Source organism: Perca flavescens, chromosome 2, assembly GCF_004354835.1.
Source record: "Perca flavescens isolate YP-PL-M2 chromosome 2, PFLA_1.0, whole genome shotgun sequence".
Taxonomy (NCBI): Eukaryota; Metazoa; Chordata; class Actinopteri; order Perciformes; family Percidae; genus Perca; species Perca flavescens.
Genome location: NC_041332.1, coordinates 22,374,314 through 22,387,588, shown reverse-complemented (window position 1 = coordinate 22,387,588; position 13,275 = coordinate 22,374,314). Strand labels below are relative to the sequence as shown.

Here is a 13,275-nt window from a genome sequence, read left to right as displayed (position 1 = left end):
ACTGCACATCTCTCTCTCTCTCTCTCTCTCTCTCTCGCGCGCGCGCGCGCGCGTGCGTGCGCGCGCTCTCTCAATTCAATTCAAAGGGGCTTTATTGGCATGAAAGTTTCAATAACAATGTTGTTAGCCAAAGCATCAACCTAGAATTTGTCCAAATATTAGGACAACATACAAACAGTTATATGAACATTAACACAATATTAGGATGATTTATATTAATAATATAAATATATTTATTTATTCTAGTATGGCAAATATGAAACACAACTATGAAAACAAAAGTTCTTAAGCTATATGAAGGGGAAAACAATTTAATTGAATTATTATTTTTTGTTTTGTTTTCCCCTTAATAAGACATATTTACTAAATATAGCACAATATAAATTATTACAATATTAGAATTGATTAATTTGTATACAGTAAATCTTTTACTTCTTATGTTATTCTCTGTCTCTCTCTCTCTTTCTCTCTCTCTCTCTCTCTCTCTCTCTCTCTATCTATCTCTCTATCTATCTCTCTCTCTCTCTCTCTCTCTGTCTCTCTGTCTCTCTCTCCCCTCCGGAGCTTATCTCGGTGCGCATCGTCAGCATCAGTTTGAAGTCAAATCTGACAGCCGCTGCCTTGCCCGGTCCTTTTTCCATCCTTTTCACTCTCTGGTGGTCATCCCAGCTCGTTTAAGAGGTACAGTTCCGGATCAGTGGGCTAAACGTGTGTAATTATTGATGTACTTTTTGGGTGGGGGGGTTGACCTCAATTGCCGGTCGGGATGGAAGAGCCTATAAGCTGACGTGCTTTCTCTCAATGTGGTCTTACCTTTTCTCTTTGCAGTCTCAGTCGGGACTGTGGGAGCGCGTCTGATCGCTGTCTCCAACTTGGGGTGAAGAAAGACAGGGGAAACTCCTCGGGATTCTCCGTACCCCGAGCTCTTTTCCGGATATTCTGGTGAGCACACTTTGACCAAAATTGTTGCTTGATTTTTTTATTTTATTTTTAATCCATTTTCCTGTCTGAAAGTGTTCGATCTTTTTTTTTCTTCTTTTTTTTGTTGCTGATTTTAAACGGGCGTGTCTAAATGACACGGGCACTTTTGTCTTCTTTGTAAGGATCAGCGTAAAACACTTAAGGAGCGATTCATGAATTGTTTGCTCATGCCAAGAGCTGAAATAGACAGCGTGGTATCGCTGTATACTTTCTTTTAAATGTGTACCCCATGGCAACGAAGTTCGCGCTTATTAGTCTATTAATGGGAATGAAACGTGGCCATTGTGACAATTATCAGTCAGTGATTCCTATCGCGGAGGGTTAATGGAGTAAAATCCAGCCGTCCAGGGTGAGGGAGTGGGGGAGATATTAGGTGAGAGGATTGAGGAGTGTGAGAAGAATCTGAGGGATCCCTCAGGGAAGCTGCATCCCTTCTTTTATGAGAGGGATTTTATTACTCTTTTATTTCTCTACTATGATGACATTGCCTGATATTGTTTTAAAGCCTCTACTTGATATGCTATTGTCAGTGCCATTACTCCCTACATCCTACAGTACTGCTGGCTCTGCTGCAGGCAGAAATCTATGGGGCCGTTTGCTGCTTTTATTGTCCTGTTTATCAATTAAGCTTGTCTATAATGGAGATATCACACTTCCTCCAACATAAAACATTACTCTCCCACACACCATCCGTTAGCATCTCACCTCCCACATAGCCACACTTGCTGTCCACAGCCGATTATCTGGTTATGTGCCACCATTTGCACTAATAGAGAGTCCCTACTTAATGTAATGACAACTCGATTTGTCAGCCCATGCACAACAGAGGGCCGCTTAAAGGCTCATAAGCGGTGTCATCAAGGGCAGATTGAGATGCCATAAAGACACAGAGGACATGACAAAGGGCCTGTGGAGGTTGTTTGAGTAGTTTGGGATGTGTTTTATTGTCGATGTACAGTATGGGGCTGTCATTGTGAAGCATGTACAAGAATGTGTGTGTGTGTGTGTGTGTGTGTGTGTGTGTGTGTGTGTGTGTGTGTGTGTGTGTGTGTGTGTGTGTGTGTGTGTCAGCTCTGCTCAGTCATGTGTATGCAAGGAAAGAATAAGTGAGCAAAAAGAAAAGATGGACAGAGAGAGGGAGAGAGAGAGAGAGAGAGAGACAGAGACAGAGAGAGAGAGATTATGCTAACTCAAAGTATTGGAGAAAGAGGAAAACCCATGTAAGCAGTTTTTCTTTTAGCTTATATATTTATATATTTAGCTGTCAGGGCCTTCACTGATACACAGTAGGTTCTTCTGGCTTTGACATGCTTGTCACCAGCATAAGATTTATATAAAAGAAGGCCACTGCTTAATTTAACTTAGCTACATGACTGCAAGACAAACAAGGGGAGGCTAAGAGGATTGACCAGACAAGACCACCATTGAAATGCAAATGAGGGTGGCTTATAACTCAGGTAACATGAGAGGAAATTTGCTGGACAACAGTTTTGAGGGTCCGCTGTACTGTAACTCCATTTTACTACTGTATCATTTTTTGCAGTGGCCTAAAAAACGCTATAGGTGAAAGCACAGGAAGAAATGATACACTACTAGTGGGGTGACCTTATGGACATTTGATCATCAGAATTTATCTCATGTTTCGAGCTACATTAGTAGTAACATATCAGAGGAAATGTTTTTCAATCGGTGAGTGTTTGCGTCATCCCTCCTCAATTTACATCCTGTACTCTCTTTAGCTTTGGTCTGGGATTCACACAAATGTTTCAGCAATGGTTTGACACTCATTGTAGATATGGCCAGGCAATCATGCAATGAACCAATAATTTAGCTTTGGCGACCCCCATCAGTTTTTTGTCAGGTGAAAATGAAATGATGTATTCTCAGATGATGTGCTGACACGGTGTCGCTGATGGCAGTCAAGATGATGCTGATGATGGCAGTGTGGCTCTTTATAATACCGATCATCTGATTATCACTGATACTGATGATAAAAGTAGGTGCATTACATCATGGTGATAATGGTGTTACAGTGCTGCAGTCGAAAGGAGGGCGCTACATCTTACACCAGAGTAAGATCAAAAAGACTTGATTTCCCAGAATGCTCTTCATTCTAAGAGCTGTGTGAGTTATATTGGAACAGAGGCAAACACTGGGTTAAGGGGCTCTCACAAGAAGCGGACAAGTTAAGTATATTTTGACAGCATGAAAGAATGGATGGACTAGCATTCTGTGTTGTTATTGAGATGGTGGGCTGGCAGCATCATCACAGTCTTAAGAACATGACAGTCCGTGCAAAATGGTAGCGGCATACAAAGCAAATCCTGATTTTTTCATGTGACAGATTGTGTGTTTTTTTTTTTCCTTTCCTCCGTTTGTTGTTTGTTCTCTCAGACGCAGACGCACTAAATCACACATAACAGGCACATACTCAAATGTACTTATGCACATTTTCTATTTTTTAACATGGACTAATATGACAAACAAAGCGTTCAATGCATTCTCAAAAATACCCAAAACACATTGATCCAGGCCTGGAGTCACACTTGCCTACACACTTAGGTAAAACCTTATTGTGTCTTGGCCGTTTCAACCCATTCTGTCATACAGTACAGTCCGTGGCCCTGGGCTTAAAAATATCTTACGTACACACCACAGACACACACACGGTTTTAGCAGGGACAGCCCTAGTGTGCTGGCACCAAACCAAAGAGCTGGTGATAACGAGGTTGAAGTTAGTTAGGATTTTAGCTGCGCCTCAACCTCCTAACACCCTTTCTAAATCTGATTCATCCCAAAATGAGATGTTTTTCCAAGAGAGGGAGATGAAAACATTCTCTCTCTCCCTCTTTCTTTCTCTCTCCCTCCCTTCTTCCCATTCCAAATACAGTTGAGCTCACACCCCCCTCCTCCTTTCTATTACTCTCATACTCTCACACACTATCTGTTTCACACCCCGTTCCTCCCTCCCGTTCTCTCACATCTTTCTCTTCTCTCCTCCCCTGGCACTTCGATGTGTTTCTCTTTAATTGAGATGCATTTCAGTGTGGTGCAAATTAGCTTTCTACAGCTCCAGTCTAAACTTGCAACCTGTGCGTGTGTGTGTGCCTATGCATGTTATGTGCGCACTTGTAATCTATATATATGTGTGTGTGTGTGTGTGTGTGTGTGTGTGTGTGTGTGTGTGAGAAAAGAATTCCCACGGTTGAAAGTGAAGGCGCTACCTTCCTGTTCGTTTTCTCCAACGCGTCTTGTGATGCCTCCTCTCTCCCACAAACTTACATTTTTAGTACAGCATTAATAACATTCGCTGCATTGGACTCCTTTAGCGTGTGTCTCTTGGCTGGAGGAATTTTTGGCCCCCCTCTTCGGATTTGAATTCAGATCCGTGCATCTGAGAGATGACAGTGCATGACAGCTCATTAGGGAGAGGGCTGGAAATCAGGAGGGTCAGGGGAGGGGGGGGTTATTAAGACATTTTTTCAGTTATGCAATGCTTGTCTTCCTCCGCTGATTTGATCTGGTGCTCTTTGCTAAAGGGAAAGGCTGGCTGGTGACATGCTGTACACTGTGCAGGGTGAGGGCACAAATGCAGGGTAGCTAATGTATTAAAAATCATGTTTTGAGTAACAATTGCCAGTTTATGGGTTGATGTGATTGTTTTCTTCTTTTGAGAAACTTGAAAATTATCTAAAAATGAGAATGCTGGTTTCTAAGCTGGGGGTAAATCTGAGGTGTTACAAGATGATTAGTGATAGGTTTGGTATTTGTGCATGCAGATATTTGAATATTTATTCTAAGGAGTTTCTAGGGACCAGTCAGTTTTAAGGTGACATGGTCTCACAGCAAAACCTAGCTTAGAATGTGTGAATCTGTTATGAGTTTGGGCACAACTGTCACATAGAGGAATTGGAGCCTGGAATGTGAGAATCTATTAGGAGCATGTGCCATAAAAGGTACAGGTTAAGAGGAAACTGTTCCACTGAAATACATGTCTTGAGCTGTGTGAGCACAAAAAATAAAGCTGCATTTGATTTGTACTCATCGGACTGGTCGTCATCTTTGCAGTCTCCCAACATAATTTCTGAGTTATCACCCAATATCATTTAGCAAGATGGGAAAAAAACAAAACAAAAAGCTAATTTTAGCTTATTTTATTGTGAAATACTGGATTGTTTTAACTTTTCATGCCCTTTAAAACGCTTCAAAAAAACAATCTGAGATAATTATTCTTTAGTTGAACCTGTGATACGTGTACAAGTACAAGTAGTAGACATTGCTTTTTTTTCAGAGGTCTAATGCCAAAGAGGCCGGCGACCACTCAGCATGCAGCCTCAATATAACCTTTCTCTGTGATAAAAGTTCAGAAGAAATGGAGTTACATTTGGTAATGTGCATTTATCTCACCCAGTTGCAGTATCTTGAAGCAGGTTTTGCCAGGTGCTCTCTGGTGTGTGCATGTCCATTTGTATGCATGTGTGCGCAGTGTGAACATGGCATGGTGCATTTTGTGCCACTTTGTGTCTGTGTGTCTGTGTGTGCGTATGTATGTGCACATGCATGTGAGAGAGCGAGAGGAGTCGTTAGGGAGAGTGATGCTGACAGTGGGGTGACCTTGGGGCTCCCAGTCTTCCTCCTGTCGATGAAGGGGATGACTTAGTACCTCCCTCCCAACCCATGATGGCTCATTTATTATCATTAGGCACACAGTCAAAAGATGCTGCTCAGGCCCTCAAAACAGAGTCTGCGGATGTGTGCGCTTGTCTCTGTGTGTGTATCATTGAGAGTGAGCGACAACAGGACAGAGAGAAAAGTCTTATCTTTTGCGATAAGTGCTGCTGTCTGAGCATATGTGTCTGTCAGCTTGTGTCTGTCACAGGTGCGCCTGCCTTTGTGTTAGCTTCTGAACGTGCGTTTATACAAATCTTGACGGCAGACGCATTGCCTGTCAGTCCACATCTGCCTGTGAGGCGCGCCTCCCTGCCTGCTTACCATGCACCATAAACAACAGTTCATGTCATAACCTTACGTCACCTCAGCCAGCCAGTGAGTAACATCAGTGGTATATGGGTACATCAGGGCGGCCTCTGTGCTATCGTTTCTCAACGTGATGGATGGAGACTTCTGCAGGCCAGTCAATACCCAATCTGAGCCCCACTGTCCTGATTTAAGATACAGCAGCACCCAGGTGACACACTCAGAGGTATGCCACTTTAATCACTCTGAGCATCAACTCTACACTGCCAAGATTGGTGTGTGTGTGTGTGTGTGTGTTTGTATTAGTATCTCACTCAGTCAAGCACTGCTGTAATCACACAACGATCGGCAAGTGCCTGCACTTCTGACAGAGTTAACATTTCTTATGAATTTAAAGGGAGTCACATAAATAACGTTCACAGGGGGGGATTTATGCTACGTGTGTAGCTTGAACGGCATCAGATAACATACATATAGAGTTATCTTAAAGGGAATAAAATGTGTATGAAGCCTTGTGTCAACTGAAAGTTCTCATACAGTAACCCTGTCTCCTACCAAACATGATTATATACTTCAAATTGCTTTGCCAAATGGCTGATATGTAATTCTGTGTGGTTTAAATTCAATGTTTTTTTTTTCCAATCCATAAAGAGAGAGAGAGAAAAGAGAGGGAGAGGGAGAGAGAGAGAGAGAGAGAGAGAGAGAGAGAGAGAGAGGTGGATGATTGGGCATACAAACCATACAGGACTTATAAATGGGATTTGTGACCTGTGTCCCACATGTTGTTATGTTGGTTAAAGAGGGAAATATTGTGGTATTGATTAAATATTAATAACATCAATGCATTCATTCAGTCAGTTACTTTTTCAACATTTAACCAAGGCCATTACCACCCTAACATAAACCAGTTGCCTTAACAAACCCTTAAAAACATTGCTTAGTTGTATCTAAATGTAATTTTTATTAGACATGGTTTCATTTATGTCCAAATCTATTGTGCTTTATGCAAGGATGGAAAAGTGAGAATGCTTCGTGAGTGTAAAGGTGGGCAACTTAATTTAGGTGTCCTCAATGTGTACAGTCTCCCTGCTGTTTCAGTTGATTAGTGCATCATGCAGGAGAAAACGCTTCAGTACATGCGGTAATCAAGGGAAGATTGGGTTTGTATGAGTGAATGGTTGCATATCCCTACTTTATCAGAGAGTAATCTGTTTGCACTAGTTCAAATTGTTCCCCCTTGACATGTCATCATTCACATACATGCACAACACATACTTAGTTGTGTACATAGAAACACACTTGCACACACACACACACACACACACACACACACATCCACAGCCCTCCCCTCCAGCCCCTCCACTTTGGCTGTTAGTCTAATTTATGAGGTGCCGTTAATTTGGCCTAAACGTTCGTTGCGAGACCTCCCTCCTCTCTCATCCCTGCATCCCTCCATCTCATCCTCCCTCTCATCAGTCACTCGGCAGAGTAAATCAGAGGGGTGGTATTGCACAGCAGGCAATACATAGACTGGACACCTTGACTAATATACCGCTGTCCTTCTCCCTCCCTCTCTCTCTCCCTATCTATCTAACTCTCTCCGTCCCTCTCTCCATCTCTCTTGCCCGCTGTCTAAATCAAACTTGGCTCCTCTCCTCTCATCTGTTCCTCTTGTAGTTTGGCCACTTCCTCATTACTATCTACACTTCTTTCACCTCTCCTATGCTTGTTTCCTATGCACTTACTCTCCATCCTTCTCCTTTCCCCCCACCCACTGTCTCTCCATAATTCTGTCCTCTGCCTTCTTCCTCTAATGTTTCACTCCCTTACCTTTCTTACCTTGCCTTTCTTCTACTTGCCTCCTCCCCCGTTCTCCTGTTCTCATGTTAGGTGTAAATTTAGAACAGAAGGCATGAGGGGGATCTGTGTGTGTGTGTGTGTGTGTGTGTGTGTGTGTGTGTGTGTGTGTGTGTGTGTGTGTGTGTGTGAAAGAGAAACTAAATGAAAGCTTCTCAGAGTCCCCATACAGCACTCAGATGGGGCTGATTAAAAACCTAACGCCTTGGTTTTCATCCACATTTAGGATTCACATAAAATCAGATACACACCCTCACACATGCAATCGGTTACACACACACACACATACACACACACACGTGCACTGCACACATGCATTTACACATTAACACACGCACACACACGTTCCCTCCTCACTATCTTCCTTTTATTTCTCTCTTTTGCTCCTTTTGCTCCCTACTTCTGTCGTTCTCTTTTTTTTTTTTCTATCTCTGTGTCTCACTCTCACCACAAACATATACTGTAGTGACCGGCTGTGGGTGATTTTTTTCCTGATACAGTGGAAGTGAACAGAAAGAGCATCAGGCACCTGAGACTCCCTCATTGCTTTACGCCACATTGTTCTCCCTAATTCCATCCACGGCTCACACTTGGGAGTAACCCTGTGCTGTATGCATTGTTCTGGACTGCAAGGCACATCTATACATCACTGTGCATCTCTCCACCTCTTTCTCTTGTCTCTTGCTGTCTCTTTTACATCTTTCACCCCACTCTAAATAGTTCTTGATTTCATGTCTTTTTATTTTCTTCTGGTTCGTTGCTCTCTCATGTACATCCATTTACTGGCCCCCTCTCTGTCCCTTCTCCTCTCTTTTCAAATTCCCATAGCACAAAGGGCTTAGCTCCCTCTCAATAAATGTAACAACATCTAGCCTCCTGTTCTCTGCCATACACCCCCTCCCTCACCATCTCTTCTCTCTCTGTCACTCTCTCTCAGCGGGCTTCCTACTAGTGCACACTTATAGTCACAAGATAAAGCATGCTACCTCTGCCTTATCCCTCTGTGTATTATATAAAGCCATTGTGGTTATCAGACAAGAACACCTTAAAACACTGCCTCATTCTATATAAAGATCAGACTCTCTTTAGAGTAAAGAATTGACTTAATTAGAATAGAACCAGCCAGAAAGCTTCTTAAGCTTTAAGATACCAATTAAAGGGTATATATACATACATTTTTTACATAAACAACATTTTGACATTCTTATTTTGTATTGTTTACTTAACAAGGACAATGCAAAGCTCATTTTCATGTGATCTCAGTGCAAGTGTCTCCAGTGAGGCACAGATTGATGCTGTAAAAAAGATTTAATAGTCGTAGCGAATTAAAAGATTTTGCCTTAAAACAAACACAGTAAGACATCATTATTACAGCCACATTTAAAACTACAATAGACTACAATAGTACCCAACTACCTACTCTAAAATCGGTAATCTAGAGCGTAATTAAAATCAGACAGTTCAGTAGAACTGAAAATTTTACAGACATGGAATATCTATGCAACATTTAAATTAAATACAGCTTAGCCTAGCTCAGTGTCTGTGAATCCTTCTTCTGACCTTTTCTTTCTAATTAGAGTGAAAGTGTTTAAAAGAACTTCACTCTCTGATACTAAATTGGTAAAAGAGGTTGTTTCAAACTGCTACAAAAATTTGGATATAATAAGCAACATTAACTATAATTCTAAAAAAAATGTCAAAGATCCTTCCCATTTGAAAAATATGTCCTGAGAGTATTTTTTGACAGCAAATTGCTGTGTGAATTGAAATGTAAATATAATTATGTAGTTTAGAATAAAAACACAAATTATAAACTTGAATTAAGAAAAGTACGGCTGCAACAATTAGTCAATCAACAACTATTTTGATAATGGATAATGATTTTTGACTAATTGTTTAAGAAAATAAAAACCTGAAATGTTTTATCCAGCTTATCCAATGTGATTATTTGCTGGTTTTCTTAGTTAGTTCAATTAGTATTGGGGTTTGAATAGTTGTTGGACAAAACAAGACATTTTATAGACAAAAGTATTAATTGATTAATTAAGAAAATTGGCAGATTAATCAATAATTGATATAATTGTTATTTGCCGCTCCAAAGAAAGCAAGGGATAAATAAACATAAAATGTAACCCAGAAAAACTTCTAATGAAATGTGATGTTGCATACAGTATCTGCCAACATTCATACTGATATATCCATGATAGGCCTTGACACAAATATAAGTAAATACAGAATAGAATAGCAGTTTTGAAGGCTTTATACCGTATATACATGTAGAACAGAAAAGCTAACCAGTGCATTTCAGTGGGAGCTCTTTACTTGTTAGATATATATTGCGTACTCGTCCATACAACTGACTTGTGAAATTTAATTCACCAATTAATACATTCAGGTCGTGTTCTTTGGGATCATTAGGATAAATCAGGACTTATCAGATTCTGAAAATACTGGCAGCTCGCTAAAACAGTCAGCCAAGTACAAAATAATGAATTATTACCATATAAAAAAATCGTTTCAATTAGTTTTTTCGAGGATTGCTGGACACAATAATTATTTTACTCTTGAAAAGCATTCAACATGAATATAATGTAATAATATATGGATATAAACATGTTAAAAGCGCATCCTTTATTTCACAACTTCCCATTCACCACGGTTAAACACTTTTGACTTAAATAAAAATGTAATGACGGACATGAAATTCGCAAATTAAGTATGAATTTGGTGCATTTTCTTGTGTGAATCCATTATGTGGCTGTATCCCTGTGAGATCTCTGGGAAGCAGGCCAAGTGTCTCTGGCTGAGCCATCTCTGTTCGCTGTGTGTCTGTTCAGTCAGCCACATAGAAGACGGATAGAACCACCAGTCTGCTCACCCCTCCAGTTGCACCAATGTAATCAGACCTCAGCAGCCATAAAACACCGGCTATGGACACACTGCCTAGCCCGCTGTCACAAAAACACACACACACACACACACACACACACACACACACACACACACACACAAACACACACCCACATGCGGAAACACAATACCAAGTACACAGATACAGACAAATGAATGCAGGTGTAGACTTGCAAATTAAGGACAGATTTTGGCTGCGCAAGCGTAGACACAAGCTGCAAACACACAAATATGAAAGATTGTGCTGTTACATTGACTCACACATGCATATCTGTACACACTGACACACATAAAAAGTGAGGCGTTGAGTGCTGAGTGGTGGTCCATCTTCCCCAACATGCCCCACTCTTCTGGGCCAGGGGGGGGTCTTCATCATGTGGCTCATCCTGCCACCACGTGCCATTGTGTTTGTGTGTGTGTGTGTGTGAGTTATGTGAAAGCTTGTGTCTTTATCTCCCTCCCTCACTGTCTCTTCCCCTCCATCACTCTTTTAGCACCTCCATCAGTGTCTGTTTCACCCCTCACCACCGCCTGCGTCTCGGGCCATTTTGTGTCTGTTTGCCTTTTTGTTATCTTGTATCTTTTGTTCTCCTCCTCGGCAAACTAACACTCAGTGTCTCCCTCTTCCATCTCCCCATCTTTTGTCACTCTCTCTCTCCAGCTTTGTGGTGTGAACGATGACTGCTTTAGGAAATTTACTGCTGGATCCTGTCTCTATCAGGTGTCAAGACGAAAGGAAAGCAATGAAGGGGGGAAGAGAGGGAGAAGCAGATGGAAGATAGAGCAGTACACATGGAGATGAAGGAGGGAGAGAGGGGAAGGAAATGGAATCAGCGGATGAGGGTAAAGAAAGGGATGAGAAAGAGAAGATGATGCAGAGGAACCTAGAATATGAAGAAATATTTGAAGAGTATAGAATAGATAGAGAGGCTACACTATGTTTTTTAAAAACAGTCTCTGAATATAGTTTCGCAGAATTGCTCTACGCTCAGATAGAACTGAGTATCCCTTCTCTCTTACTTTCCTTCTTCTTTCTCATTTTCTCACCCAAACCAGTGAATTCATGCTTTCAGGTCAAGGTGAAACTAGTTGCGGCTGAACGGTCACTGTGAATGTGTTTAACCCACTAAAATACCATTCGTACTCTGTAATGGCTCACAAGAGGAAACACACACATAGGGCCCTATCTTGCACTCAGCGCAATTGCCTTTGTAGACTGACGCATGTATCATTCCTATTTTGCACCCGACGCACAGCGAACTTTTCCCTCCACAGACGCACGTCGGTAAATTAGGGAATGTATTTGCGCTCCCGGGGGCGGTTCAGCGAAAAGAGGAGGTTTGTTTAGGCGCAAACGTTCCCTGGTGCTATTTTGCAGTTTCAGAAAACAATTCCGCCACTGACCAGGAAAAACCTGGTCTAAAGTCACACGGACGCATGCAGTTCCCATTTTTGCAAACCATACATAATTACAAAGAAAAATATTACTGAAAATACGCTTCAGGTGTTTGGATAGATCAGGAGGCACTTTACAGTAGGCTACAGTCCTCAAAAAGTCGCAGCATTCTTTGTGGTTTGTTGTGTTTTATACATCATTTCCATGAATCATGGATGTGTTGATGACATAAATGAGGAAATATTAGAGGACTTAAGGAGACGTGATGTTGAACTACGGTGGGATTGGACACTCCGACGGGATTTGGTCCAGGAGTGGCAATGCGTGATGCGCTCCTGATGGAGCGGGTGGACGGAGATGGAGTGGGGGGAGGAGTAAGGGACACAACAGGAGCAGGTGGTGCGTTTGGAGGCCCACGCTCCATGGCTGCAGTAATCCTCTCCAGACTTGAGGAGATGCGCCCGAGAGGCCGCAGCAACATCGCCACCCGGTCAAGACGGGCATTTATTACTTTGCCGCATCTCGGACAACTCCCGCTGGCGTGCGCCAGGCAAATCCGCCGTCATAATAGCAATCCGCCACGGAACAAGCGCGCCTGCTCTTAAAGGGAATGTGAGAGGCCGGGACACACAGGGCCGATAATCGGCCGTTGGACAGTCTGGTGAGGTCAGTGACTCGAGTCTGTTCAGTGTGTCCCGTGCCATCGTCAGTCTGGGGGGCTGTCGGCGTTCATTTTGGCCGACCTGACATGTTCAGTCGGAGACAGGTCAGTTGGGACTCACCCGGAAATGGCGAGCGGAATGAGCGTGACTAGAGTCTCTCAAAATCTGACAAAAATCTTTTAAACTGACCTTTGTTGAGCTGAAATGAAGACAGATTCAGCAACTGTATGGCCTATTTCTCGCTTAAAATGTTTTCAGAAACATTCAGTGAATTATTTTAGTACAATATGAGATCGTATTCTGAACGAGCCGCCATGACAGTCTGGCTTTGAATTTCCGGAGAAAACAAACCCATGTGACGCGTTCATCCAATCAGCTGCCGGTTTTCATTTTCTGGAAAACAATACAGAGTAGCACCACCTGCTGCTATGGAGATGTATTACGTTTCTCAAGTCGGTGTCGCCTCAGTGTGTCCCAAGGCAGTTTTTTGGA

The 13,275-nt window shown here is 42.2% G+C and overlaps 1 long non-coding RNA gene across 1 annotated transcript in view; it reads left to right on the top strand.

Annotated features, from left to right (window-relative positions):
- The first annotated feature begins 604 nt into the window (after nt 1–604).
- Nucleotides 605–13,275, top strand: part of LOC114547791 (uncharacterized) — a 54,478-nt gene continuing 41,807 nt past the window's right edge. The window contains exons 1-2 of the long non-coding RNA XR_003691271.1: nt 605–681; nt 829–942. This is a non-coding gene — a long non-coding RNA (uncharacterized LOC114547791). The remainder of the gene's footprint in view (nt 682–828; nt 943–13,275) is intronic.